The sequence below is a fragment of the Corapipo altera genome, unplaced genomic scaffold (assembly GCF_003945725.1).
Source record: "Corapipo altera isolate COAL_440 unplaced genomic scaffold, ASM394572v1 2, whole genome shotgun sequence".
NCBI classification, from domain to species: domain Eukaryota; kingdom Metazoa; phylum Chordata; class Aves; order Passeriformes; family Pipridae; genus Corapipo; species Corapipo altera.
Window position 1 is genome coordinate 1,905,196 of NW_020884890.1, and position 27,908 is coordinate 1,933,103.

Sequence of the window (27,908 nt, forward strand, 5' to 3'; positions counted from 1 at the left end):
TGGGAGCAAGATGGGTACAGATGGTAAAGACAAGTGTTTTCTGCCTTATCATCTTCACTACGACCAACAAGTGTCCACCTGAGATGAAGCCATGGACAGCTCTGGGAATGATCCCTCCCTTCCTCCTTAATTTTAAGGTTCAGTATCAACAATGGAGGAAAGTCTGAAATTTGGAATAGGGGTTGGATGTCCAGTCGAGAAATCAACTTGGTATTGCTTTGAGATATTAAGCTTTAATGGAAGGGACAAATAATATTGTACTTCAGCAGAGACTGACCTACTTATCTGTCCTTTTTTCAGGTATGTATTCTGTGTAGCTACCCCTTCTGGTTCTTTCTGACTAGTAAAACAGACTTGTTCAGTTAATTTATGGGTAAAGATGGTATACCTTGTATTTAGAATGCTTGGGAAATGGTAGGTGAGACACAGAATTTGTGACTCATCTCACTAATATACCCTACTCCTGATTCCAAGAAGATTTAGATTGAATTATTTGCTGAACAGCTTAACTCTTAGAGTAGGATCTGTGAGATTTAGCTTTGAACATTTCTTTTGCCAGGTTTAATGGAACATAACATGCTGGTCCTACAACAGTTCTGCAGTGACATTTGCCCAGGTGACTCTTCTTCAACAACCGAAGAGCAGAGGGACCAATTCTGTTGTCAGAGTGCCATTCTGTACTTCCACAGAAGCCAAATTCACCTGTGACACATTTTTTATTTTTGGGTGTGAATCAGCAGAAGTTATCCTTAAAAGACCTTTAAAAATTACAAATAGATTAAACCACTGTTAAAACAAAGCTCTTGTTTTTCTGTGTCAGGAAAAAAATGGTGCTAGACCTTCCTAATAACTTCAAATGGCTCTTCTTTTGATGTATATTAGAAGTTGTACTTGGTCACAAGAAAGCAAAGGGAACTATATAAACCAGAAAAAGAAGGCGGCTCCTGGGAACCTTTCACTGAATTTTGGAAGTGAGAAAATTAGTTGTCTAACCTCCAAATTAAAAGCCGTCAGTGCAGATCCTGAGAGTTCACTGTTTAACTTTCATGAAATGCTTAAATTTTGCAGCTTTTCTGTGAGACATTAAAGTCAGGTTTTAGTTAAAAATGATAAGGTTTATTTCTCCTCTGTTTTAGGACTTTAATCTTTCTCTCAAATGTAAACAGGTTTCAATTGCCAGTTGGTCCTCCTGATTACCAGCAGTCCTGCTTGAGAAATCTCACAGCTTGAAGAACTGGCATAATATAATTTCAATTGTTATTCTAAGAGTTTCTTTCCTTTTTAATCCATGTAGTTTTTGAGAGTCAGGGGGCATTTTATGCTCAGTGATTTCCCTCCTACATCATCATTTTTCACGGTCAACTGTGCCAAGAAAGAGCCAGAGAGCTGTCTTTGTCCTTTTATAGTGCTGATAATCAACATGCTGCCCTTTGTGAGGCTGTCACATTCAAGTACAGGATCCAAAACCTTCTGAAGGAAACTGCCAGCACTTGTCTTTGAGCTGCTTTTTCTCTGCTCAAGACAAATGTTGACATAGCCTTTCTGACTTTTTTAAGGAGACTACAATCTCAGCTGCAACTGCTCTGATGAGCAAGCAAATCATGGATGTACTCAGACTTTCTTACTGCAAAGACTGCTTATACACATTTCAAAACTTCTCTCAGGCCATATGATGAAAGCTTAAAAGTGCTTTGGTTTTCAGATGACAGCATTTCATATGGAGAGAGCTTTTGGGCTTACTTCATCCTAGTTGTTATGTGTCAAAGATGTGTGTCTTGGTGTGTTTTTGCCTCATCCTGCTCCCTACCATGGTGCCCTGTATTGATTCAAGGCATTGACTAGACCATTGCTCCCAAGTAGCAAGTACATATCCTGGTACCAAAAGACTATTATAGGAATTGGAAATATTACCATTAGTGCATGGACAGCATGATTTTGCTGTCTTTCCCACACAGAGATGAGATTTTTTTTCTCACCTGCTGTTTTATTTCTTAAACCTCTGCTGTTATCAGCTGCCAGGAGGTGGTGCTCATGTACTCCTCTTGTGTGTGACACACAAGAGCAACCAGGAGTGAGAGGCAGTTTGATTTTGGCAGACACCACAAGATAACAGTACTCGGTTACACTTTTACGTCAGTTAAATTTCATGTCACTGAAGCTACCTGCAAATATTGTGCTACTGTATTAACTGTGCTGTGAGGGAGAGCTGGACTTCGGTCTGTCTTCTGCTTCTAAAATATATTACACCACCTTCCAGGTACCAGTTTCCTCATCTGCAGGGTGCCAGTCTTGATATCTAGAAACTCCCTAAGAGAAGCATTAAAGATTAAGCAGCCGATAGGTATAAACTGCAAGTGCAAGTTGTGTATTCTGTAAAAGCAAATGGTTCTGGAGAGGGGTTCAGAGTGATCTACCTAAGATTGAATTGCAGTGCATGGGAAAGATGGTGATTTCCTTTGTACCTCCCTATGTTGGTGTGGTCCTGCTGGACCTGGAATTTCTGTGAGGCTCATTTCACCTGGTGAAGTGGACATAAGTCTATATAATCAAGATCAGCATGATCTTTTGCTCACCTACTATCATCCAAAAAAATCCCTGTTACAAACTTGACCTGCCAGAATTAGAGCCCATTTTCTCTACGACCATCTTACAGCTCCTTGGCCCTCGCTGGGCTGCTGCTTCAAACCCAGCTAGTCTGTCGCAGCTCCTTATTTTGCTACTGTGACTTTAGGCAATATCTGCCTCACTTGGACTTCTGTGTGATGATCAGGCTTTTGAAGCTCTTCTAATTTCTGTTCTATGCACTCAGCATGGCCCAGAGCACCAGGCAGCTCCTGCCACCTCCTGCTTGCCCTGCTACCCTGAATATCTTACTTGCTATTCAGTTGTTGCTCTCCTCTTTAATGTCCTTTTCTTTTTTTGATAATTAACGTGAATGTACAGAATTTCTACAGAAATCTGGCCAGTAGCCTACAGTAATGCTGTCTTGTACCAGTAGAAGAGAAGTGATACAGAAGAGCCGGTGATTGCCTGGTGTACCAGCTCTTTCAGTTCTCCTTAGATGGTCTTTGAGTTCTCCTTAGATGGTCTGTAGACCCAGCTTGCATTTCTTGGTGTACAGTTAACTCGATATTTCTCCCTGTGGCTTTTCTTCTCTTTGTTTATTGCCTGACATACAACAATTCTTCATCTAACTTTTGTTGTGTGTCTTTTCCTACAGGCAGAACTAATCATCTGGCTGAAGGTCTGCTTCACAGTCTTGCTCTGAGGCTTGTTGTCTGTCCTCAAAATGGCATAATCTGTAATAAATGTACCATGTAATTATGTTAAAAAAACATTGATCTTTATTCCTGTCTGTGACCACTTGATAAGCAAAGAGATATTCAGGAAACCAGTGTCATGAAACTCTTGTGAGCATGAAAACTAAACTGCTACTGTTAAGCCACTAGTATAAGACTTGACCTCATAAGAGCAGATAAATCTGTAAATCCATAAATTCCCTCTATGAACAGTAATGTTCAGATTCTCTGCTTCCAAGTGCTTCAGAATTTCACATACATATTTTTTTCTTGCACATAGAGGTCTGTCTCAGCTTGGCATCATACCCTCTGCTGCAAGTCTGTACTAAAGTTAACTGTAAATTCAGCCTTGCAAGTAAGTTTAACTTGCAGAAGAATGTATACTTTTCAAGAAAGTTTATGGCATTTTCTGTGTTTTTGTTCTCTTTCAAATGGCTTAATTTAAAATACTAGACTATAAGGCAGTCTTGAACAGTGAAACTCATAGCCTTTCCTGTTTCTGCACAGATGGGAAGAAGCTGATGCTCTGATTGTTTTCCTACAGAAATCTATGGAGAGAGAAATACAGCAAGGGAAATAGCAAGGACCTGGCTGTACAATAATCTGTTTCAGTAAAGTATTCTCTATAAGAAGGATTAAAGAACCATGACCAGGATCAAGTAAAATGTGAGCATATGATTACTAAATAGGAGAGAGGTAAAATCACTATGACTGATACTCTGCTGAAGTCTAGAAGAATTCACAATATCCTCTGGGCTTCTACTGCAATGATCAAAGAAATGCCTTTGAGGATTTGGGTTTTTTTTAAACGGTATTAATTACCTTAACTTGGTGGTTATTCCCCTGCCCCTCCTCCAGTCCCCTTTCTTCATAGCATTAAAACTTTTTTCATAAAGGTAGTTTTTAATCAGATTTGTGTAAGTGCAAATAGCTTAATTCCTTTTGTGTCTGACTCACTGATGTACTCAGATATCGCCAAACACTTATTTCAGAAAATATTTCAACTAAAACACACTTACTTTCTCTTGGCACTGATCATCATCAGACTAAGTTTTCCAAGTCATCCTCTCAGATTGCCTGTGACCCCACCATGTAAGATTGCTACATGTTACTCTCTTGTATCTCAGTATCACTCTAAAAAGCAGTGTTTCCAATCAGCTTTTCACTAAAAAAAGGCAAAGCTTTCTGTCCTTGCTTTCTTGCTGGATTATGTTGTGACAGTCCTATTTCAAAAATATGCCTCAAATTACTCAGGGTCAGGCTTAATCTTGGAGTATGACAGTAGCATGAAACAGGATCTCTGTGGAACTAGTAATTTATGCCATGGTTTACTTGCTGCTGAGAGACTAGAATAAATTAGTCTAATTTACATTAAGAGAATATTACAGTTCCAATATTAGGAAAACCTTTCTCTCTAGGGTAAATGCAGCTTGCATAGTTATAGAGCATCTTGGGTTAAGCTCATGAAAGCAAATTGGCTGTGTGGGGGTCTGGAGACAGGGGACTGTGTCTAGTACAAGGAGGGATAGGGTAGGTGAATGATTTGCAGCCTGGTGTCTGCCTCTGGCTTCCCCAAAAGCTCATTCATTAGAGTACTAGGGTGACTTATGCTGGTGCAACAGTGATCTGCTCTGGGCCAAAGTCTTCCTCAGCTTGCCCTTACCGCACAGGTCTAGGGCTGCTGTAGGAGCAGACAGAACATCCTGGGTAGGTGCAGCTTATCCTGTGCTCTGATAAACTGGGCTTTCTGCACCTGCAGCCTCGGACCCTGGACACCAGGAGAGGTGCAGCAGGACGCCAAACTCCCCTGTCCTCAGAGGAGGAAGTTAAGTGTCTCACTGAAAGCTATCCTACACGACCCCTTGAGCATCTTCTAGTTCTGCATTTCGGTGATTCCATTATACAGTAAGCCAGAAAAAAATTAAAACTCCATAAATATATCATCTGTGACCCCAGAAATGGTAGTTTTGCAGAAAACTGCTTTCCTGTGTTTTTCATTCAAGGTGTATTGTGCTGTTCATTACAGTATGTCAGAGTGACAGTAGCAATATTCTCTTATTTACAGTTCTTCCTTTCTCTTCAGCAGTGAAAATGAAAAGAAAATCAATGCCATTAAAGAGAATAATGACAAACTCACCTCTTGCAAGGTCTATGCTCATATTTTTTTTTTTCTGAATTCTCATCTCTGAATATACTCGTACAAATGTGATAGAAGAATGGAGGAAAACTCCAGGAAAGCATCACTGCAAGAGAGAGATATGCTGTGGTGGGCCACTGCATCTGCAAAAGACTGAAAACAATCCTGTGTCCTGCATCCCCCCTCTGCCCCTATGGCCTTTACAAAAATCTGCTATGTGATTAGAAATGTCAGGGAGGAAGATCAAGAAGGATTAAATTAAGTGACACAGGAGACAAGGGGAGCTAGTACAATTCAGTACCAATCAAACAACAGTCAAACTTCAGTAACATCATGTCTTTCAGTCAATCTGTGCACTATACTGTGAAGCCTCAGATCAAAGAGCTGTTAAAAACCCACCAAGGAAGTTCTCCATCAAGCAGGAGCCTGTGGTCTCTCTCAATTTATTAAGTAAGAGCAGCACCTAACACTGAACTGTGTCAGCAGGGCAGTGTTTCATTGCCCTTTCTGTGTCATTCTGAAGTAAAAACCTTTCATGAATTTCCAGTCTGTGAGCAGAGTTTGCAAGCACAACATCTGGAAACCACTTTGGCTCTCAGAGGTGAAAAGGCTGCAGCATGACTCTATATTCTCTGCAAGAGCCTAGTTCCTCTGTGCTGCATTGCTCAGTGAATAATATTGACTGCTCAGTTCTTCCTGAGCGTGAATTTTACTGAGGAATGAAGAAACACAGACAGAGGGCAGTGTACTTGTCCAGCATGATGCCTTTGCTCTAATGAGTGGGGCAGTAATACAACATTTAGAGTTGCTGACTGTAAAGGATGAAACAAATCTCATTTGCATACTACTCTCAGGGAGAGTTTCATTAGCAAGGTTCACCCTCTTTGTACTGTACCAGTCACTACCTCTGAAGCAACCCTGCTGGGCTGATGTAAAGCAATTTAGATGAGTTCAAAAGAGGTTCAGCAAGATGAAAATTCTCAATGGATAATTACCAGGCCAATATTTCATAAGTCTGACTGCTTGCTGATTAACATACCTTGACTAGATCTGCCTGCAGCCAGAGTAGAGCCCCTTAAGGAGTAAGCTACCAAATTATGTAGCAAATACTCTAAGATAACTTCATCCAAAGAAAGGCTGCCTACATGCAATATGGCTTGGAGGTGCTATATTTTGTCTAGATGAAAGGAAAGTTAAGCTAAGCTGAAATAAATGTGCAGCAGGCAGCTGGGAGTGTGACCTGGTAGCTGAATCCTTATCAGCTGAGAACAACATCAGGACAGACAGCGTTTGGTATGGGCTGCAGTCTGAGGTTAAACATGGAGAAGAGCACCTACAGCAAATGATGGTACTGGCACAGGAGCATAAAGTGATAGATTTTATCATGGTTCATAATCATTAGTGAAGTTGCACAATAGGGTCCTGACCAGCTGCATGCACTTGTGGAGTTAGGATGTCTGTGGTTCCCAAAGAAAAGAGGAGCATACAAAGGGCTGTTCTATGCAAAATGTGTGTGAGACAGAGAGAGAGAAAAAAAAGGGTTTAGTTAGTCTCTCTGGCTGAGAAGAAAAATTGCTGTTGGTCTCCCTGTTAAAAGCACACTCTTGCTGCCATGATTTCATTACAGCACATTCAGGTACCTGGTGGTGATGCTATTGATGTACAGAGGTTGCACACCTTGCAAGGGAATTTGTTGAGACTTTCCTAGTAAGCACTGCATCCTGTATCCTCATCACATTTCATACATCATGGCTGGTTTCTCTGGGACAAAATATTTCTGTTTCAGCTGCATTACCCAAGAAATACACCTGCTCCTTTATGTAATCTGCACCATCTCTTCAGAAGAGTATACATTTACCTGACATGGCAGATGTTAAACATCATACTTACAATCATACAATTGTAAGTAACAATTGAGAATTAACTTGGAAAAATCCTCCATAAAGGTTATAAAGAAATAAAATAGGTAACAAACAGAACTTTATGCAGTTTTCTGCATTCATCTGCACTTGTTCTGCTTGTAAATAGCAGAGTCCTAGATAATCTGTGCACATGTAAGAGTGCATATATATTTACTTGCTTTTAAAACCATTTGCCCTAAACTCCTCTACAACCCCTCTGTGTTGGGCATGGATGAACACATGCATTAGAGAAATACATTCACAAATATGGGTGTAGATTATTTGCTTTGTGCATGACTGTGTGGTATGTAAGGTTGCAAAGGAGAGAAAGGAGATTCACTTTCACTGTACTGTTGTTTTTTAAACATTTTCATTGTTACCTTCAAAATGCTGCCAGTTCTTCAGTTTGATGGAAGACTTTGCTGAGACGGCACCAGCAGCTTGGTGGTGTCTTTTCACTATGAGAGGGAATGTCTCCTGGCTTGCAGTATCTGAGCTCAACAGTCACTGGCAGCTAGAGGAAAAAGTAGCCTTCTTCGTAGCCTTGCAAATTTGTCTTGCATGCAAGTGTGAGATCGCACCATAGTCTTATTCCCCCCACCTCCCCACCTCAAACGTTCTTCATGTGGGCAGTGGAGAGATGTGCTTAAGGACCTTAGCTGTGATTTCCCTGGAAACAAGCCATTATGTTCTCTTTTCATGCAATAACACATTCATATTACAGAGAATGTATATATATATACACACACACATATACACACACACACAGAGTGTGTAGTTTTATATATACATATATACAGATGTGATCTTTTTGATATATGCACAAGGACTGATATTTGTGTGCATAACTGAATCATTTTCTAAAGACTGCACACATATAATTTTAAAATCAAAAACTATAAATGTTTTGTATTTAAATAATACAAAAGTTATTTCTGTTCTATAGTATCTAATGTTGATATGGATGATTCCACAGGACTTTAGAGGTGTGCGTGTTGGGACACATCATGCAAACATGTTTACCTTATGTAAGGCATTATTGCATTATTATATGCATGTATAACATAACTCTGTAATGCAGGAATATACATAATTTTCGGCTAACCTCACCAGACATCAGGCTATGTGGTTCTCAGCAGGCAGAAGGTTGAAAGCTAAGGCACTGCATGTGCTGTTTATGCAACACTGCTGCTATAGAAGAGACCTAATGTTTAAAATCTGTAAAGAGATGCTTCAGCAGCTGCACTGCCAGCCAGTGAGGGTGGCATTCCCTTGCTGCTCCCTTCAGCCACAGAAGACCATAATTGAATAGTATGTGAATATTTTGCTGCCTGAAGCAGCCAGTCAGAAGGCCCAGAGGTCCTTTCAAATCAGGGTTTTTACAGTTCTTCCTAAGCCACAGGAGATGTTGGTGCTCTTCTGCTTTGCAAAGACAGGCAAAACTCCAGCAACACAAAATTGTGCAAGGAACTGAACTCAGGAAAAAGCTCAGCATAGCAGAGACATGGGGACAAAAAAAGCTGCCTGTGTCATTAGTGTATAGTAACACAAGTAATACAATAATTACAAAATCTCTCACCCTTTCTTTGCCATAGGGGGGTTACTGGCCATCTCACACAATATCCTACCTCAGCCCTTTCAGAAAATAAGAGGGTTTAATACTCTTTCCTGCCATCTCTGATCTCAGACCTGTGTTTGTGTGTGTCTTGTCACTGGCCACTCAACTGCCTTCTGTCTGAGGAGTGGGAAACCTCTTGATACAAGAAGTCCTGGAGGAGAACCTCACTTTCTTGTAGGGGCAGGAAGGAATATCCTCATCGAGGCAACATCGCAGAAACTCCTTCCCACCTCCACGCTGCTCTTTGGAAAGTAGCAAGCTCTGTTAAGGGTTACTCTACTTTAACTTCCCATATCTGTGTGTTATAGCCCCTTTCATACTGAAGAGTTTCTTGGACCTTTTTCCTACCTTCATATGCTGTTCTTCAAGGGAAATTAATAAAACTTCTCATTGTTACCAGGGACCTCTAAGTGAGGTGCCTCTCCAAGTGCTGTGTCCATATTCAAAATAAATGATAGACATCTTCAAAATCAATTTGCCTCTTCTCTGCTTCCTACAGGTTAAATTCACATCACTAATGAAATGAGCTTTCTTGCCAGCTGGACTGGACCTTCAGTTTGTGCTCTGTTTACTTAAGGAAGAGTTTAATATGCTTATTTACTAGATAATACTGTATTTTCCTTTGTCTTCTATGGTAAGTCATTACTTATGGCCAAATCTAGCAAAGCGAGAGCTCTTGCTACCCTACTGGGAAGGTGGAAATAGCATCACATAGCTTGTATGTCGAAAGTTGTATGATCTGACTGGATAGGTACCTCATTGATGTCACTGGGAAATGGATGGAAAACTCTGCTTTGGTTTGGCTACATTACGTTTTGCATATATGTAAAAGGTTTCAGGTTGTAGAGTGCTATGGAGTCAGACCATTCTGCTCTGTTATTCGAAATATTTTCTGTGTTTGGACTGTAAGCTGTGATGCTCTAGCACTTGCATAAAATCTGCAACTTACAGTTTTGTGAGTCATTTGTGTTTCAGCATGATTTAAAATCTCTCCTTTACCAACTGGTTGAATAATTGGTACCATCCATTAGCTGAATTTAAGTATGGGGTGATCAATAAAACATGAAATTCTGTAAGTACCTTGTGCTCAGAACGTGTAAAGCCATAGCAGAGGAAGTGCCTCTGATAAAAAGCTGTGTTCTTATGATGAGCGTTTCCTGATTAGTTCCTTTTCCGATCCCCTCATTCTCCTTCTAAGAGCTGGTGACTGCTGGATACAGGGCTCTTAAGCCTTTATGGTTGTTTCTGGTTCAGCTTTGGTTATAACTTGCAATACACTGACATAATTTCATTCTGTTCTCTCCACCCAGAGCACCATTACGAAAGAGAGGGAGGCTGAGTCAGATCGAGCACCCACCATCCACTGATATGGCACAAAGCAGCCTGGAGGGTCTAGAGAGACCATGGTGCTCAGGGGCTCAGCCACAGTGCTGTTAGATAAATAACAATAAATAAGGCCCAAAGAGAAACATATTTTCTAGATGCTCATCCTAATGCTGGCAGAAAACTCTATTCTTTCCTAGTTTTCTAAGGAGGTTTTTTTGGGTATGACAGTGCTGTAACTGCTCCTTATAGATAATAGATTTAGATGTGTAATAAGCTTTGTATTGTGCCAGCGTGCTTCAATCCTATACAGGGTGATTTTAAGGATGGACCTCAACTCATTTACTCCACTGGATGATCATAGATCTGAGACAACAAAAAAGATTTCTGAATGTTGATGCTGTGCTCTGTTAGATATTGCCCAAATAGATATTGTCTGTTTATTCTCCTCTGTCATAGAATTTCTTTGTTACTTTGGCATTTGGATTGTGTACTGTTTTGAGTTTAGGCTTGTAGGACTCTTCAACAGCAAAATCAAATGTCTCTTCTGCCTGATTAGGGACTGACCATGAATATAATTCTAATTCTTCAGTTAAAAATTGAAATGAAACTGCATTTTTCACTAGTGTGCAGGTTTATTTTATAAGCTAGCCCAAAAATACTTCTGAAGTTCTCAGGTTGCATTTTATAGACCATTTCTCAGTCTCACAAATGTTCCAGTGAACACCAACATCTTGCTCTGATAGTTTGTGGCTTCAGTCTTGTTGTACTGGGACAGAGCTCAGCCATGCCACCCACTGGGACATATCCTGCCCCTCAGCTCTTCTCCTGACTTTATCTTTGAAACCTGGGAGCTTGGCAGCTTCCCTGCCACAGGAGGGAAATGACAGATCCAAAAGGGCTCTCTGCACCTCCCCACTCTCCATTAGCTGTGGATACTGCCTGCTGTGTTACAACAGCATTGAGATGTACCTGGTGATAAAATTACTGACTACTGTGGACTGTAGAGCTATAAATATGGCAGGTACAATTTTCTTCAGTTCTCACCAGAGCATAAAAGCCCTACCACCATATACTGTCTACTTGATATTTCCAGCCTCTTTGAGCTGGAGAATGAGTCTTCAAATCTGGCCTGAGTGTCACGAGCCCTGCAGCAGATGAGGAAGAGTGCCTTCAGTTTTTAGGCAAGCCTTCAGTTTAATCTGAAAGGCCCAATAAACTATTGCAATGTAATTGCTTCAAAAGCCACACTGAACCATTCTACTGGAATGCAAACTCTTCCTCTATTTTCCAGCAGAAAAGAGAGCAAATTTTTGAGGGTGACTTTGAAAAGCGTTAATTCACTTTTCGTTTTGTGTTTGGGACATTGTACAGGCCCATCCATAAACAGTTGCTCTTGGATTTCAATTTCTATTTTATTCAACAGCACAAGTTTTATGAAAGTCACACAGAGCTATAGGTTCAACAAGATGCCTGCATGATGGAAAATATGAAGCATCAGAAAGATTAATGTAATGGTAAAGTATGTGCCAAAAATAACAGTTCTTTGAATGTACGTGAACAGATGAGTTGCTCATTCTCCAGTAGTTGACTGTATATGGCTATTTATGCATAAATCACTTAGTTCAGCCTGCAGTGATGGGACATAATTGATCTTTAAAAGTTTTATGGAAGAATCACAGACTGTGAAATTAAAGGAAGTTCTGTTGTTTAATTTTGCATTTCTATCAACTGCCAGGACTATCACAACAGTAGAAAAATACCTGTTTTCTCCTGAGAAAGAACTTTTTTATAGGCAGTATTAAATCAGTAAGTATAATAATTTATTAATGCAAAATATTTAGTACCATGATATTTTTTACTTTGTATCTGGAATTTCTGGAATAAAAGACAACAGCATTGTGATAAATTGGTCCACTTTTGGGAGAAATGATGGTAATATTTCACCAGCATCATACCTGACTTTCAAGACTCTTCTTTCAGAACAGCATTAGACAGCTCAGGTATTGGAGAGATCTGGGCCTTGTGCCTATGGGCTACTTGCCTTGCAGGGTTCATATGATGTTGCTTATGAAATTTGATCTGGTCAGGCTGGGATAAATGGAAAAATATTTTACTTGTTCCCATCATTTGGGAGCAAATGGACAAGGGAAGATGAATGGGTAGAATCACACTGCTCTTCCACTGGCCAACATAGTTGCCATAATTTGGCACAAATACAGTACGACAGTGAATTCTCTTCTTCTGGAAGCTAGGAAGGATCAACAGTCTCTTGAACCACTGAATTTATCCCACAGTGTTCATGTTGGTACAGCAACACTTTGCTATTGACTGTGTCCTAGTGACAAAACAAAGGCATCAGTTGTTGCTGTACTAGAGATCATGATTAACATGCTGACAATAGCTGCTACTATCTGCAGTTTTAATTAATGTACCAGTTTCTTTACCTGCTTTTACATCTTAGTTTTGAAACAATTACTCAACGACTTAATCTTCCTTGTTTTCTAGGCTTTTTGTAGTAGGAACTGTAATGAGAACTCCCTGTACAGCCACCCCTTTATCCCTCCAGCTGTTTATTTTTGAGCATGTGTCAAATACATCTTCTGCACATTTTTCCAAGATAGTTAATGTTTCGAAACTGGAAAAACAGGCAGAGAGCTGTGAGCCAGCCTGGCAATGGCTTTAGCTGTGTATTATATACTTTAATGTGTAGCAAAACTGAACAGAAGTGATGAGGGAGATGGAAATTATCCCCAAGGCCCATGTACTTTCATGGATATGAAAAATAAATTGCTTAACTTCTTAGGAGAGTCTCATGTGCTGCAGTGACTTGCTTCAGACCCCAGATGCAGATGAAGGAACCCTTCCTGTAGTTTGAGCCTGCTGGGCTTGTAACGGTTTCACATAAAGGCCTCTGACAATTTATTCTTATCCTCCTCTGTGATACTCCCAAAATCCCTCTGGGCCCTCCTCCTGCCTGGTGTCCTGGTGACCTGCTGGCTTATCCTTAGCCCTCCATGTAGGAATGAGAGAGTCAGGGTTGAGGAGTTTATGGAGGATTTGCTGTGTAACTGAAAGGGAATGATCTCTGGCTGAACATCCTGCAAATGGATCTTGAAAGCACTGCATACAATTATTATAAATTATTGATACAGAGTAAATGAAAACTACACTTAATGCATTGAATAAAACAATGAAAATAGCTATCTCCCTCCCTCACAGTTTGTCTCTTATTCCTGTCACAATCTAACATGGAGTTCCCACTGCAGACAAAATTACAGCAGAAGGACTATTTAACCTAGACTGGGGCCCCTGTACACAAACATTACAGCGTGTGATGCAGGGTGATCTGTTGTAACATGGATAGTTTTGTCTTTGGTTGAACCTTTATGCTGTCAGATTGTATTTCCCTGCTTTGCATAGTAATTGTCTTCTAACGTTGTTTGGCAGCCACAATGCCTAGCCTGACAGTCATGTGATTTGTGACCCTTGTTATGGTGCTCTCTACTACAACAAAATAATTTTTATTTGGTTGGATTACTGAAAACGCTAATTCTATTTAATGACCTAGCCAGGCAGGTGAGGAGCATGCCCTCCACTTTGGTCTCCCAATGAATCAATATCAGTTGAAAGAAGAAATGGAGGGTCTTCTCTAAATCTCCAGAGGAAGTCACAAGAGATCTCCTCTCAAAATTCATACAACAGGTAGATGTCAGTAAGAGAATTCAAAGAAACCCAAAATGTCACTATGTTGGGACTGGTGACTCAGCTGTGGGAATAAAACAGGTGATGACTCTGTAAATAGATGGCATGAATGATACTGAAGGCAGGAACATGGGCTGCAGAGGTATTGGCAGATCAATAGGTGTAATTATCGTAATTGTATGTGAATCAGTTGAGTCATGGCAGTATCTGTCAGGTAAGTGCAGAAGATCATTCCTAAGCCACTGAAAGCAGTCCAGGTAGCCTGTAAAAAAGTGTCTAAAAAGAAGGAAGATGAGTCAGATCAAAGAACAGTTTCAGTACAATTACATGCAAGTAATTGCACAGTTACATATAAAACATTTTTCTGGAAATCTTCTTTCCTCCTTTGATCAAATTTTAAGGCTGTACGAACTGTGGACTAGATGTTAGGAGTAATTCACTCCACCCGACTATTTCAGCATTCCCTCCAACAACCAGAAAAAAAAATAAAAGTCCTGTTAGTTTTTAATTTTATAAGATCAAGCCACTAAGGACAGGGAAATTGCCAAAATAGATGGCAATGCTCAGGCTGTGCCCCTTGCTTTTAGATCCATGATGCTAATAGCTGGCTTCCTAATAAGAGAGGAGTGTAACACACTGATGGTGCTATTTCAGAATTATTTTTCATATGGAAAAGTTTTGTTTAAGGAAACTAATGAGAGAATTGGCTCAGCAGAAAATGGCAGAGTCAGAAGATATATCACAGGTGTCCTGTCACACAGGGATTGATAACGGGAGAGACATGTCCAATTATTGCCCAGTATTGCAATAGGAACATCTTCTTACCAGCCACATGCTCCAAGCAATGTTCATGTGACCAAGTGGGTGCTCTAGCATGGGGAAGGCTGAACTTTATCTTGTAAATGCATCTTTCTTCAGTTGCTGTCATTGGCACATTTTGTTGCTTGCTGTGGTTGAGACTCAGTTAAAACATGACAAGCTTTGATAGACTGCTTCAATTGTTTTTTTTTTTCTTTTCTTGATGATACCTATTGCATTTTGCAGTACTCTGTAAAAAATGAAGTCTGTTTGCTCATAGTAAGAACCAGTCAGAAGAGAAATACGACACACAGAAAATGGATATCATTTATGGATTTGATAATGTTGGCTCAAACGTCTGCATAAAAAGTTCCCTTTTGACTTTTGTCAGAATCACAGTCACATCAAATGGCTTTTATGTTCTACCTCAGGTAAAATATTCACCTCATGGACTTTGCCAAAACTTTTAAACAGGGATAGAAAAAGACAAATTTATGATCCAACAGAGGGTCAGTAAATCCCGAAGGAGCCAGTGCCTCTTTGAATGCAATGCCTTTTCAGACTCTCTTTTCCAGGCTCTGCTTTCTACTTTCTAATTTGGTAATTTCCTCTACACAGTTCTGGTTTTGTTCTGCTGAGCCTGCACCATGGGAATAAACTGGCTTTGCTTTCTGCACGGTGGGCTAAAGTTTCCTTAGGGAGCATGGCTGGGAGTCATTGACACCACCACAGCCTGTGGTCACTGCATCCCCACCAAGGGCATGTTGCTGTTCTCACTTTACATATGGGGAAATGAAAGCAGAGGAGTGAAGGGATTTGCCTAAGGCCACATAATGAATCAGTTGCTTGTGCAGGATTAGTCATTGCTCAGGGTCTCCTTGCTGCAAACCCCGCACCAACTCCAGCAGACCGCACTGTTTCCAGTGCCACAGGGATTGTTTTTGCCCTACTGGTTTAGAGGACATGTAGGTGGCCCTAGTAAAGACAAAAAATAATCCTGCTGCAAATTGTTTTAAGAGACTTTGCTCTCTTTATGTAAGATCAAAGATCTGGGGAAAATGGTTTCTGCTTGCAAGATCATTGACACTATGAACCATGTGTCACTGCACATCTTCATGACATTTTTCTGACAATATACAGGTTAACAGAAATGTGCTATGTTAAGCCATGGAAATCTGTGTTTCTTTCCCTATACTTTATTCGGATACAAAAAATAGTAGTATATGTGTCTTGACACACATACCAAAAGCTAGTGTAAAAGTAGGCCTGCCCATCATGCTATGTGGGATAGTTAACCATCTCATGAATGCTTGCTGATGAGGACTGGCACAGATCAGCTCAGTCTTATCCTGCACATGCTTCCTCCTGGCCATGTACCCACTGCTGGGTCTTTGGTAGGCTGACACAGAGCAGTAAATAGTTGCCACGGGTTTGAAAAGAAATGCTGGAATTTTTTTCCCAGTGTCCCCCTGTCCCCATCTGTTTTTTCCAGGATAGGGGGAGTCAGGAAGGGGGGACGGAGCAAAGCCACACTCACTGGGCAGCACAGGAGCAGGGGAAGTTCCCTCTGAAGAGTGGGCCAGTGCCACCCCTTGAGAGTCTTTTGTCTGGAGGATTTGATTCTTTTCCTTTTCCACACTTTTCGCTTGAAGCCGCCTAATTTCAAAGTTGTAATCTTGTTAAACTGAGACAACAGTACAGCCAGGAGTGAGTGTTTGAAGCTCTGTGCTCCCAAGCTCTTCTGTCTCCACCAGTACAGCTGTGGTTTTGCTTCAGCAGCTGAGAAGGGTTGCAGGAATTATGTAAGAAATTGAACTGGGACACCGTTGTGCTCAGAAAAAAACAACAGAAAATGTGGCATGTACATGCTTTGACAAGAAAACGAACAGCTCGAGAGTGAGCAGAGCTGGCTATGACATGCACTGGAGTATGTACCTCAAAAGAGCATGTTTCAGGAATGAGGGGGTAGCAGGGAGAAGTCATAGAGGTAGCACAGAATATCTACAATGCAGAGAAGCATGGCAAGCAGAGGAAGGAAAGGATTTGCTCCTACAGGGTGCTGAGCACTTTTAATGCCCACTGAGTTCAAAAGTAGAAGGCAAAATCTGCAGTCATGTCTACATGAATTTGAAGTGTCTTAAGTGCTTCTGAAATTTCCTTCTTATAGTTACTGCAAGCAAACTAATGTGAACAGATCCACTACACTTTTTGATTTGCGATACTAAGTTGTTATATCTTTCTGATCATGTGTTCTGACAAAGCTCATCCAGTAATGCATGGCGAGAAGGGTGACTTGATGATTTCACTTTTATTGCCTCACTGAATAATACAAGAAAATTTTTCATCCTTGAAAAACATTTTCTGTCTGGCCAACATAGTAATGTGAGCTCTATAATGTTTTTCTCCCTAAGAATGAGGTTATTAAAATATTCAATGGCTTAAGTAGGATCCTCTCCATAGCCATGATGCTCTGATAGAACACTTTTCTTTAAAATTGCTCATCTTCAGGTCCAAACAAATACATATTATAGCTTGTACACACAAACCCCACAACTACTCAGGCTGCATGATAATTTTATATACAGGATATAAAGACAAAGTGTTTACCTATGTCCACAAAGACTTCCCTTCAGGCTCTTCCTCACCTGTTTCAATCAGTGGGATGTGAGCAGAGAGGGTGGGATCAAGACCTACAACAGCCATGGAAGGGGCATGGCCACATGCAGAAACTTCATTCATGTTGTTCCCAGATGGAATGGTGTGTGTTCCTCTGTGTCTACAGATGAATGGTCACTCTGAAACTGCCTTGCTATCTGTGGCTTTTTTCCTAGCAATGAGATAAATCAGAGCTCTGTGTGAAAAGCAGCACTCCATCACACCTGTATAGACTTGTGACACTATCAGGATGTTTTTATTTGTCAAGGCATTGCAAGGAGGCAAACACATGCCATTTCTGGCAGATGTAATCTTTCTCTGCAGTCCTGTTTTATGCAGAAACAAAGAATCTTCATTTCTAGAGGCTGCAATGTCATGAAACATCTGAAAAAAAGCATGAACCAACCAAACAGATGAAAATTCCATATGCACAGTGTTTAAAAAGTGAACATTGCAGATGTTTTCCTTTTGCAGGGCAGCTTATGATTAGCTGCACAATAGTGTAAGTTATTTATTCAACAGAGGATTGAAGGACTGTTTCTTCTAGTGTCCCTTGATGTGCAGAAGCTTTTGATTTTGCATAGCTGCAACATATTGTTGACTGCCACTTCTCTGAGACTGTGCAAGTCTTTCATTGCAGCCACCTGCATGGAATTGGTTTTCTGCAATCTGGAGACATGACTTCTTCAGCAGAAAATCAGCTGACACAAATCCTTTTGGGTAAAATGTCTTCTACTGCATAAACTTCAGGTGCTTCATACATAACTGCAAGTGTATGCAGATATAAAAATATTTTAAAAAATGTATATGCCGCTGTGAAATGTCATGTTTGGAAGGAATGTAGTTATGCTGTTATCTGGATCCCTTTCCCCACCCACGACGTGGGGCGGCCCAGTTCTAGTTCCATTTCCATCTGAGGAACCATTCCGGCGCCTTGAAGGATGGGGAAAGGGAACTCCAGGGGTTTCTTCAGGGGTCTCTTCTGGCCCTGAGCCTGGAGGGGAGAGGTGCCCTCCCCTCCCCCCCGCACGTGGCCCCATGGCCGGCACGGAGACAGGACACCGGGCGTGGAGAGGAGGCAAGAGAGAGTTTATTGTTGGGGATGCTACATTTATAGGGTTTAGGAGGATTCACAGAGTAACCAATTAGAAGTCTCAAGGGGCTTACAGGACCACCCAATCACAGGAAGGGGTTAACAAGGACCAATGAAAAACACCTCAGGACACCTTCCCAGGACATTCCTGAGATAACACTGCCGTGGGGGGTGTTGGGAAGAAGAAGCATGTGTTTGCAAAGAGACCACCAAAAGCCATTTTAAGACATGTTTAAACAACAGTTTTCCCATATAATGCAGGTTTAGTGCCACACTGTTATGTTAAAAGTCATGTAACTAGAACTTTACTGTAAAAAGTTACTGTTGATATAAATATTACATCAATTAGATATCTTTTTCTGTTATACATTTTAATCTCTGTATTGTATATGATAAAATTTTATGTAATTGCTAATTTGTTGAGGGCCAATTCCATTTGTACATGGAGCATTATATTAGCAAAATGCCTACTTCAGATGGGAATTTTAAGGGACTACACTGTGTGGTATTTATGCTTTTTTAAAACTGAAGTTTCTTCACAATTCTTTTTTTTTTTTTCTAAAAGTAGGAATCAGGCCACTTTATAGCCCCAAAAGGGATCAAGTGACCATGGCTTTCCAAAATATAATGCTAACAACCACTCCTATTACCAATTCTCAACATTAAATTCATGTTGAGTATTCAATGCAGGCAGCTCTCTGTCCATGCACAGAGCTGCTGACATGTTTAGATCAAGTCCTTTTTCTTCTGCAGGGATGTAGCATTGTCTTTCACTTACTTCCAGAAAATGCTGTGTATTGCCATGGCAGCTCACTGCTGGGCTACTGTTTAGGAATGACAAAACAGGGAGGTCGGAAAAGCAGCTGAACGAATGAGCTGCTCTTAGAGCCCAGAGCTCTCATCATGGGAGCATCACACAACTCTCTGTCATTATTATTATTATTATTAGCCCCAAAGAAGCCTGAGGTATATACCAATATATAGCACTTAGTGCTGTACTTTCAGAGGCATTAATACTTTTTTGTCAGAGGCACTTCTCTGTCAGTATAATTGTTCTCATGGTGGTGAACAAGCTGCAGTCTAACAGCCTTGAATATTGGACAAACTGAAATAACAAAGTAAAAGGGAAAAAGAATATTTTTTGTAGCTGGAAAGATGTATTGAAATTGAACGAATAAGATAGAATGAAAGGAATAGAATAGAATAGAATAGAATAGAATAGAATAGAATAGAATAGAATAGGTGAGTAATTATCTCTCACACATTGTTTTAAAAAGTATTCACCTGAAAGGACACGCAGAACAGTATCTAGACTCTCAATTTATTTTTTTTTTTAAATAATATTGTTGCTGTGTTGATACTGTAGGCAGCCATGGTAGCTTGGAGTTTTAAAAAGCCTGATCTCTAGCTACTCTGTGGCAGGGAAGTCAGTGATTTCTTGAGTGCTGGAGATGGAACATCTTCTAAGAAGCAGAGTCTGGGATGACTAATGTGGGAGAAGTAATAGCCAGTAAAGTAAATGTAAAATTTATTACAGTGCTATTGCTAATATTTGGAAGTGACAGGGGTTAAAGGCAGGTGATACTGAGTGGAAGGCAGTCCACGGTAATGTTTAGGCGGTATCAGGTGGCTTGATACTCAGAGACACTGAGTTCTGAAGTGGGGAAATGCAAGGGGTCTGGAGCAAGGAAGAAATATATCAGGTGAGTCATCTATTGGCTATTAACATTTATTTCTAGATTTTGTATGGTTAATACATAATACTATTTCCTATTTTGTTCATAATTTCTATGTGTTAGGTTGACTGTTACAAGGACATAGGAAACCTGTATGTAGAGCTGTTTCCTTTTCTTTCGTTGCTTATATATGTGATCTTCTGTGGAAAGAATTGCTTGAGAATGTTTTTATAGGAACATTTTTATCTCATTGAGTACTAAAATAAAAATTATTATTGCTGGAAACTTCCTAACAATCAATTTATTTGAGAATAATGATTTTTTCTTGTGGGATTTTACACATGCTCTGAAAGATATAAATAAATCTTGAGAACAGCAAGTGAAAAAAACTTGATCTGTGTTTCTGCAATCTCCTACTACTCATAGTGGGCTTATTACACTGGTGCAATAAACATATCCAACTCACAGGACAGAATTCCAAATAATGCAGTCTTTGTGTACAGGTTCAAATTGCCTTGCATGCAGTAAACGTAAAAACCCTCCTCTGAAGGGTTAGGCACCCTCCTCTGAAGAAATAACCATTATTGAACTTCCAGCCTTCTTCCAAAATATGTAGTGCAACCTGCAGCATTAGAAAGTTCCTTGTGTAGATGGTGTTATAGAGAGTTACTACAGAAATGTTAAACCTGGGAATGTCGCTGTGGAAGCACTGAGGGAAGTCAGGAGAAGGGTTGTGAGAATGATGTGTGTTGATCCTAGCACAGATCTAACTGCAGCTTCTTACCAAGACTGAGGGACAAAGGGCAGTGATCAAATACTAATTGAGAAACTGGCAGTTCCTAGTGGCACCAAAAGGTGTATCTAAAGCCAGTACATAGTGGCCAGCATAATAGGAACACAGAAGATGTAGGAAGGGCTTGACAGCTAGAGTCCTTTTTTCCCAGGCCATTGCAAGGACTGCTAGACAAAACACCTGCATTTACATGCTATCTTGCCTGGATGCTGGACAGATGACTTGGGCTTACACATTTTAGTGAGTACATGGATATGAGAAGGTGAGTATCAACAACTGAAACTGGTTTCGTGCAATAATAAAACCACTTGCCTCTCCTGTATAGTGGCTGCAAAAATATTATTACAGTATTTCCCGCGGTGTTGACTGATGCACTGAAGAATTAAGGTATTCTGTAGATGAAAAGAAAATCAGACTTTATATTTAAACAATCCACTTATTATGCCTCTCCTTGCAAATAATATATACCAGTAAACGTGCAGTGTACTTTTTTTTTTTTTCATTTTGGGTTATATTTATAAAGAACTCTGGAGGTTCACACCATGTGTGGGTGGATCCTGTAAGAGGTGAACCAAGTACAGCAGACAGCAACTGAAGAACAACACAGGTCAGAAGAAGGTGCAGGGTCAATTATGTCTGACTGCCAAGGGGGTGACATTGAATGTGGCTGGCTTGATGGTGGGGACGACCATGCAGAGAATTTCTTGCCCAAGGGGTGGTAAGAATACACCACACTTGTAGAGGAGGTCGTAGTATTTCACTGAATGGAGGAGAGACAGAAGGATACACGTCAGAAATGACTAAAAAGAATGAAATGGTCTGAACTGGGTGAGATTTCAAGGCTTGGAGATAGAGAAGATCAGACAGCTTTTCATAATCTTTTCTGTGTGTTTGCAAAATAAACATCCCTTGCTTTTGCACAGGAGTGTATAAGGACCCATATATGAATAGAGAGAAGCATAGTAAGTTTTCTGTTGTGAAGAAAAACATGCAGAATTAAAGATCACTGAAAGAACAACAATTTTTTTTGGAGATGAATGAATTGAGGGGCAAGTCACATTTTAATGTAGAAACTGGTTATAGGCTTGGATGTGATATGAATAATGATGCCTTACACAGATTGCATTATAGAAATATCAATTTATGATTTATAAAGTTGAAACAGCACAGAGCTTAAGGGCAGTTCCTTCCCAGCTCTGCTGACTAAACCCTAGGGTGTTACCATACTATGGTGGGCAGGAGCAGCCTGTATGTCTGCTTCTCCATGTGGCTCCTCATTGACATAATCTATGCCATGCCGTCTGGACATCTCAAGCTTTTGTCATGCAAAAGCATCATGAAGCAGTGAACAGATTGGATCACATGGAGACAAAAGCCACTGCTGTTTTCACAGCTGTAATTTTCCTGAACAATTTTTTTAATAGTAAAATGGAAAGGTGTCATATTTTCCTTTTGATGGTCAATTTTTATTTTTTTTTTTGTCTAAAAGGGTCTGTAAATCTCTCAAAACTCAAGATGGATTAGGCTTAAATTTGCTCTACAATGGTCTCCAAATTTCTCTGAAAAATTTTTAGGGATTTACAGGTTGAAAACATCTGATGTAAAACAATGCTGGGGAAACCAGACACTGTGTCTAATTTTCCCTTGGCGTTTGTAGAAAGTGCCTAAATGAGGTTGGTAGATCTGCACACTTACTTTCTTATGAAAGGAGATTTTATTATTCAGCAGTGTGCCAAGAAGTATTGAAGTAGAATCAGTGTAAGAAAACCTGGAAAGCTTCCTCTATTCATTGTTCTTGATGGTCTGGATACATAACTTAAAAATAATGTATCTTGGATTTCTGCTGGCTTTTCCTAGTATCATGGGAAGGATTGAATATTTAGCAAAAATAATAAAATGTTGTTTTGGTAGATATGATCAAACTGGAAGGGAAGAGGCAGGTCATTTACTTTACCCAAGGTAATCAGATAATTTCTGCTTTTGTTTCTTTTCCAGTAACATTACCTGCAGCTACAGCACAAAAATAAAGAAATATTCAATTTTGCTACTCTCTACTTCGGTTTAATTCTTTGTAGCGAAGAAAAGCTTTTATTTAAAATTATGAACAGTTGTATTGCTGCTCTATTCTGGCCACTGGACAAGTGCATGTAAGCTCAGCTTCCTGCAGTTCTACATCATAGTAGCTTACAGACAGGCTACCAGATTAAATGTGTTCAAGACAGTTGAACTCTCTGTTACTAGAGACTGAGTGACTTGAAATTACCCTCTAAGCCTTGCTCCTCTTCCAGCTTCAAAACTCACTTTATTTTGGCTGTGATTCCTGACCTGCCTAGAAACACTTGCTCCTGCCTGTATGCCCTTTGCACAGTACCTTTGCTCTCTGTAGAAAAACCTTTATTTCTTGAGCTGTGGCCAGGCCTTTGATGATTCCCTTGCCTTGACCTGCCATGTGTTGTGGCTCCTGGGGTGCTGGCAGGGTCTGGGCTCCAGCCACAGTATCTGCCTTCGGGTGGGGTAATCATCCAGAAGCGAGGACAGCAGACTGCCCTCTATAGCACTGACCACTCCTCTATAGGCTCCTCCTCTGTTGTGCTGTATATGTTAGGAAGGCTTTGGTACATCCATTACGTTTTTATTTTGCCATTTAGGGCAGTGTGGGAGACACAAGCTGGCAGAGGATCTGCCCAGCAGCACAGATGGATGGGCTGTGAATTGTGTTATAAGCAGGTTTTGTGAATTAGGCTGACTAATAAAATTTCCTGGTAGGAAGAAGTGTGTCCTTCAATAGCTATGAGCAAATTACTTTTCTGAATCAAAAGTCAGGAATCTCTTTCCAGGGAGACACTGTTTCTGTTACTAATCTGGCTGTGCTTGGCACCGTGGTATATGAACAGCATGGAAATTTTACATCAAGAATAATCTGACACCAGGAAAACATTGAATCTTATCTGGTCTGGACACAATACAAAAATAACTTTATGGGGGGCTCGAGAATTAATTCTGTTGTTAATATCAGAGAGATTTCTCAGGATACCTTAAGTTTAAACCAAAATCAGAAACCAAAATTCAAGCTATAATGTGTTTTCTGTTAATTAAAAAAAAAAAAAGTAACTTATACACAATTATTATAATAAATTCTTAGTGTATTTTATGTATGCATATACTTTTAAAATGTATTTTATTATACATTTACATATATTAATAATATTAGCATTATTATTAGTGTATTATCATTTTTCAAAAAGACTATGAACTGCTTGCTTTATGGGAAGTCTTGACATTGGGTAGGATATTTATTGAACAGGTTCCAGTGCTGGTGAAAATTTTCCTGAATGTAGGAATCTTTTCATACAGTCCAGAGGTTTTCAGTGTTTTGTGTCAAGTGGCATTTTTGGACAGAGTATGATCCAGTCTGAAATTACTGGGATTTTCCCTGGAGGCTTTCCTTTTCCTGAGGTAAACTCTAATCTCAAATGTCAGAACTGAGCACAGCAAAACTTTTTTCTCCATTCTCCCTACACCTCTGTTGAGACTGTTTGACTACTGCAAAAGTTACAAAATCAGGATAAAGAATACCAGAGATACACTTATCCATACAAATTTTGGTTTTTTTATGAACAGAGATATGATCTTTACATAATCACTAATTGATGCTTAAGGAAGTAGAGTGCTGTTTTGGAAAACTGGGTTTTCCTGCCTCTACCAGAGAGCTGCTGCTTGTCACTGGATAAGTCAGCGAAATCACTGGGCCATAATGTGCTTCCAGTGTGTTACACTGAGGGACAAATCTCTTAAGCGAGCAATGCTTAACATCTTAACTAGGCACTGAACTTCCATAAAATCTGAAGGATCAACCTTCTGTTTGGCTAAACTTGGTGATCAACAATTAATGAATGCTTTTAGCAATTCTATCTTCACTATCTGTGCCTCAGCTCCCAACTATTCAGTGAAAAGAGCTTAGCATTTATCTCACAAAGGTATTGTGGAGAGAAACAAATTAATACTTCTAAAGTGTTCAAAAACATTGCATTTCAAAGAAAAAATCCAGTAGGAAATAAACAAATTTGTGATCTGGGCAATGCTTTTTTATATAGGCTGAATAAAATAAGAAGGAAAAAAATTTAAATCACAAACTGAACAAGAAGATTAAAACAAAATAATGCATTACAACTTCCATATTGAATGAAGTTATGATCCCATGGAGAAAATGCAAAGTGATAACATAGTTAAGGTTTAAAAGAGAAGATCAAATGCTGAAGGTTTTTAGATGTGTAACAGACTGATGTAAAACCCTGTTCTTCATGTTGGGATGATGGGACAGGAAAATCATACAAAAATGCTGCAAGGAAGATTAAGGTTAGTATGGAAAACTTTCAGGTGTGAAAAATTTTCAAATGCAAACATGGGGAGTATGCAGATTTCCATTCTCCATGTTCTTTGATTGTTCCTTTCCAGTTTGCCCCTCACTTTTATTCTCTTATTGTCATGTTGAAATTTTAATTTTTGTCTTTTCTAAGCTGAGCTTCTCACTGTATCTGTATACCTCCTCCTTGCATTTTGAAATCCATAAAGCTCCCATGGTTTAGTCACAGCAGTCTGTTGGCTGTACTTATTTTCTTTTGTCTGTGTTGGAATGGTTTGTGTATTTACCATTAAAAGTTACTTCAAGGAACTCAGTCTCTAACAGGTGTTCACCTTAATTAGCCATCCAGGAGAACGTATCTTGAAATTTCTTTAATACATTGTAATCCATCTTCCTGAACACCATTTTTATTTGCTTTTTCTCCTTTCCTCTAAACATGTCATTTCACTATTGCTTTTTTCCCCCCAGACGCCCTTCCCCTTGGCATTTGCAATAATTTCTCCCCCCTCTTGGTTAGAAATTGCTAATGGCTTTTTGTGCTATTTGATTTCAAAACAATTGTCAGTAGAATAATTAAACTGTACATTTTCAAAAGAAATTATCTGCCAGTTTGTCATGGCTTGGCTGTGTGTGGTAAGCTCCACTGTTAACAGCATATATGGTCTTTTCCCCTTTGAAAGACACTTTCCAAGAGGTCAGTTAGTTTTGTTGGTGGACTAGACAGCTAATATATGCTCCTTGGCATCTTCCTTGATGACAAGATAACATCTATGTTATATTAGGTAGTCCTGTGACATGAATTAACTCAAAAGGTCTCTTATTTCAGTTAAATGATCTTTAAAATAGGCTTGAGCCCAAATTTGTCAGTCTTTCAGTTTCTGATGCAAATTTTTACTTTCATTCTTAGTGCAGGTACATTTTGTAAAACTTTCATGTTATCAAGAATGACCTTTATACTACCAAGGAAAGAAAAATTATTAAAAGTTCTCTGATTTCTTCCAAGAAAAAGAGAATAAGAATTAAAAAAATAGGGAAAAATGTAGAGAATGAAACTGTGGCTGTTTGGGTAAAAAGTGCAAGGGGAGTAAGAAAATAGGGTTATGATTAGATCTTGACCATACCAAGAACATTCAAGAAATCACAGAAATGTATGTAATCTTCCCTCAAATTGTTGTAAGGAAAACAGATCAAAGCAGTGTCTCCAGAATCCTTCATTTGAACTCATGGTTTGAAGAAATGCTCTGACATCCTCAGTCTGAAATGAGGTCAAACACAAAGTATTGTTCTTTGGTTGGAAGTATCAAACACAAACACTGAAGGCTGGAAAAAAGTAGACAACAGCACTTCTGATGATGGCAGGGGATTATAATGCAAGAGGTATATAAATTGGGCTAAGAAACAACACTGTTGCCAGGAACCTAATCTCATTTTGGAATTGTTATTATAAGGAAGAGGTTATGTCACACAGGGGATGAAACTACCAGACTCCACTCGGTGCTAGCAAGGTTATCTGGGGAACTCCATCCAGTATTCTATACTGTACCTCAGAAAAGATGTAAACAAATTGGATAATACCCAGAAAAAAATCATTAGCAATTATGAGAGATTTATGAAGCCCAAGGAACAACCAAGAAAATAGTTAAGAACTGCTGTTGTTATTTTGAAAGTCTGGAAGACAAAGAAGGGACTGGAGAATTTTCTGAGGTGTTAAAGGGTTCTATAAAGATACATATGATCAACTATTCCACATATTCAATGGCAAAAAGAAGAGAAGAAATTTAAATTGAATGAAAGATGGCTGGAAGGTGGATATTAAGAAAACTTTTTTCATTGTTAAAATTGTGGAAGTGCAGAAGAGGCTGCATTAGGGAGCTGGTGACATCAGAGATTTTGAAGAACAGTTGAAGTAAACATTTGCTAGGGATGGTCTTTGAATACTTCAAAATGTCTCACCAGGCGTAGTCAATTTCCAGCCCTCCTTTCTTACGATTTTTGACAGTGTCTGCTATCTCTAGTTACAATCTGTGACTTTAAAACAAGGATATGATATAAAATAATTTGTAAAAAAGAACTCACTGGATCTAACATTGCAAGACTGACCATCTCAGTGTTGGAGAAACTCTGTAGATCCCCAATTTATTTTTGCAAAAAACAGCTTTAGTCATCTCCAGCTGGATTATTCCTATTTTTTCATCCTAGGATGAATAGTTCTGGGAGCAAGGGTTGGATACAGGATCACATTCCCATGTGCTCTCCAGAATCAGAATCCACCCCTCTTGCTCTCCATAATTTTTCTCATAATTTTTGCATTTTGCTGCAAGTGAGAGATGAAAAATGCCTTTAGTTTATGCAGTTTCTTTTTGTTCTATAGATGGATGTGCAGCTCCTCTGTAAGGGAGTGGAACAATGATCATCATCCCCTTAGGCTGGCGATTATTAGAGGGGTGTCTCTTCTCTCTGCTTTGGAGGGTATTCCAATTATGGAGCTGCAGCGAAAGGAAGGGAAGACCCTAATCCTTTTCTTTCACAGTTTGCCTGTTTTTAATA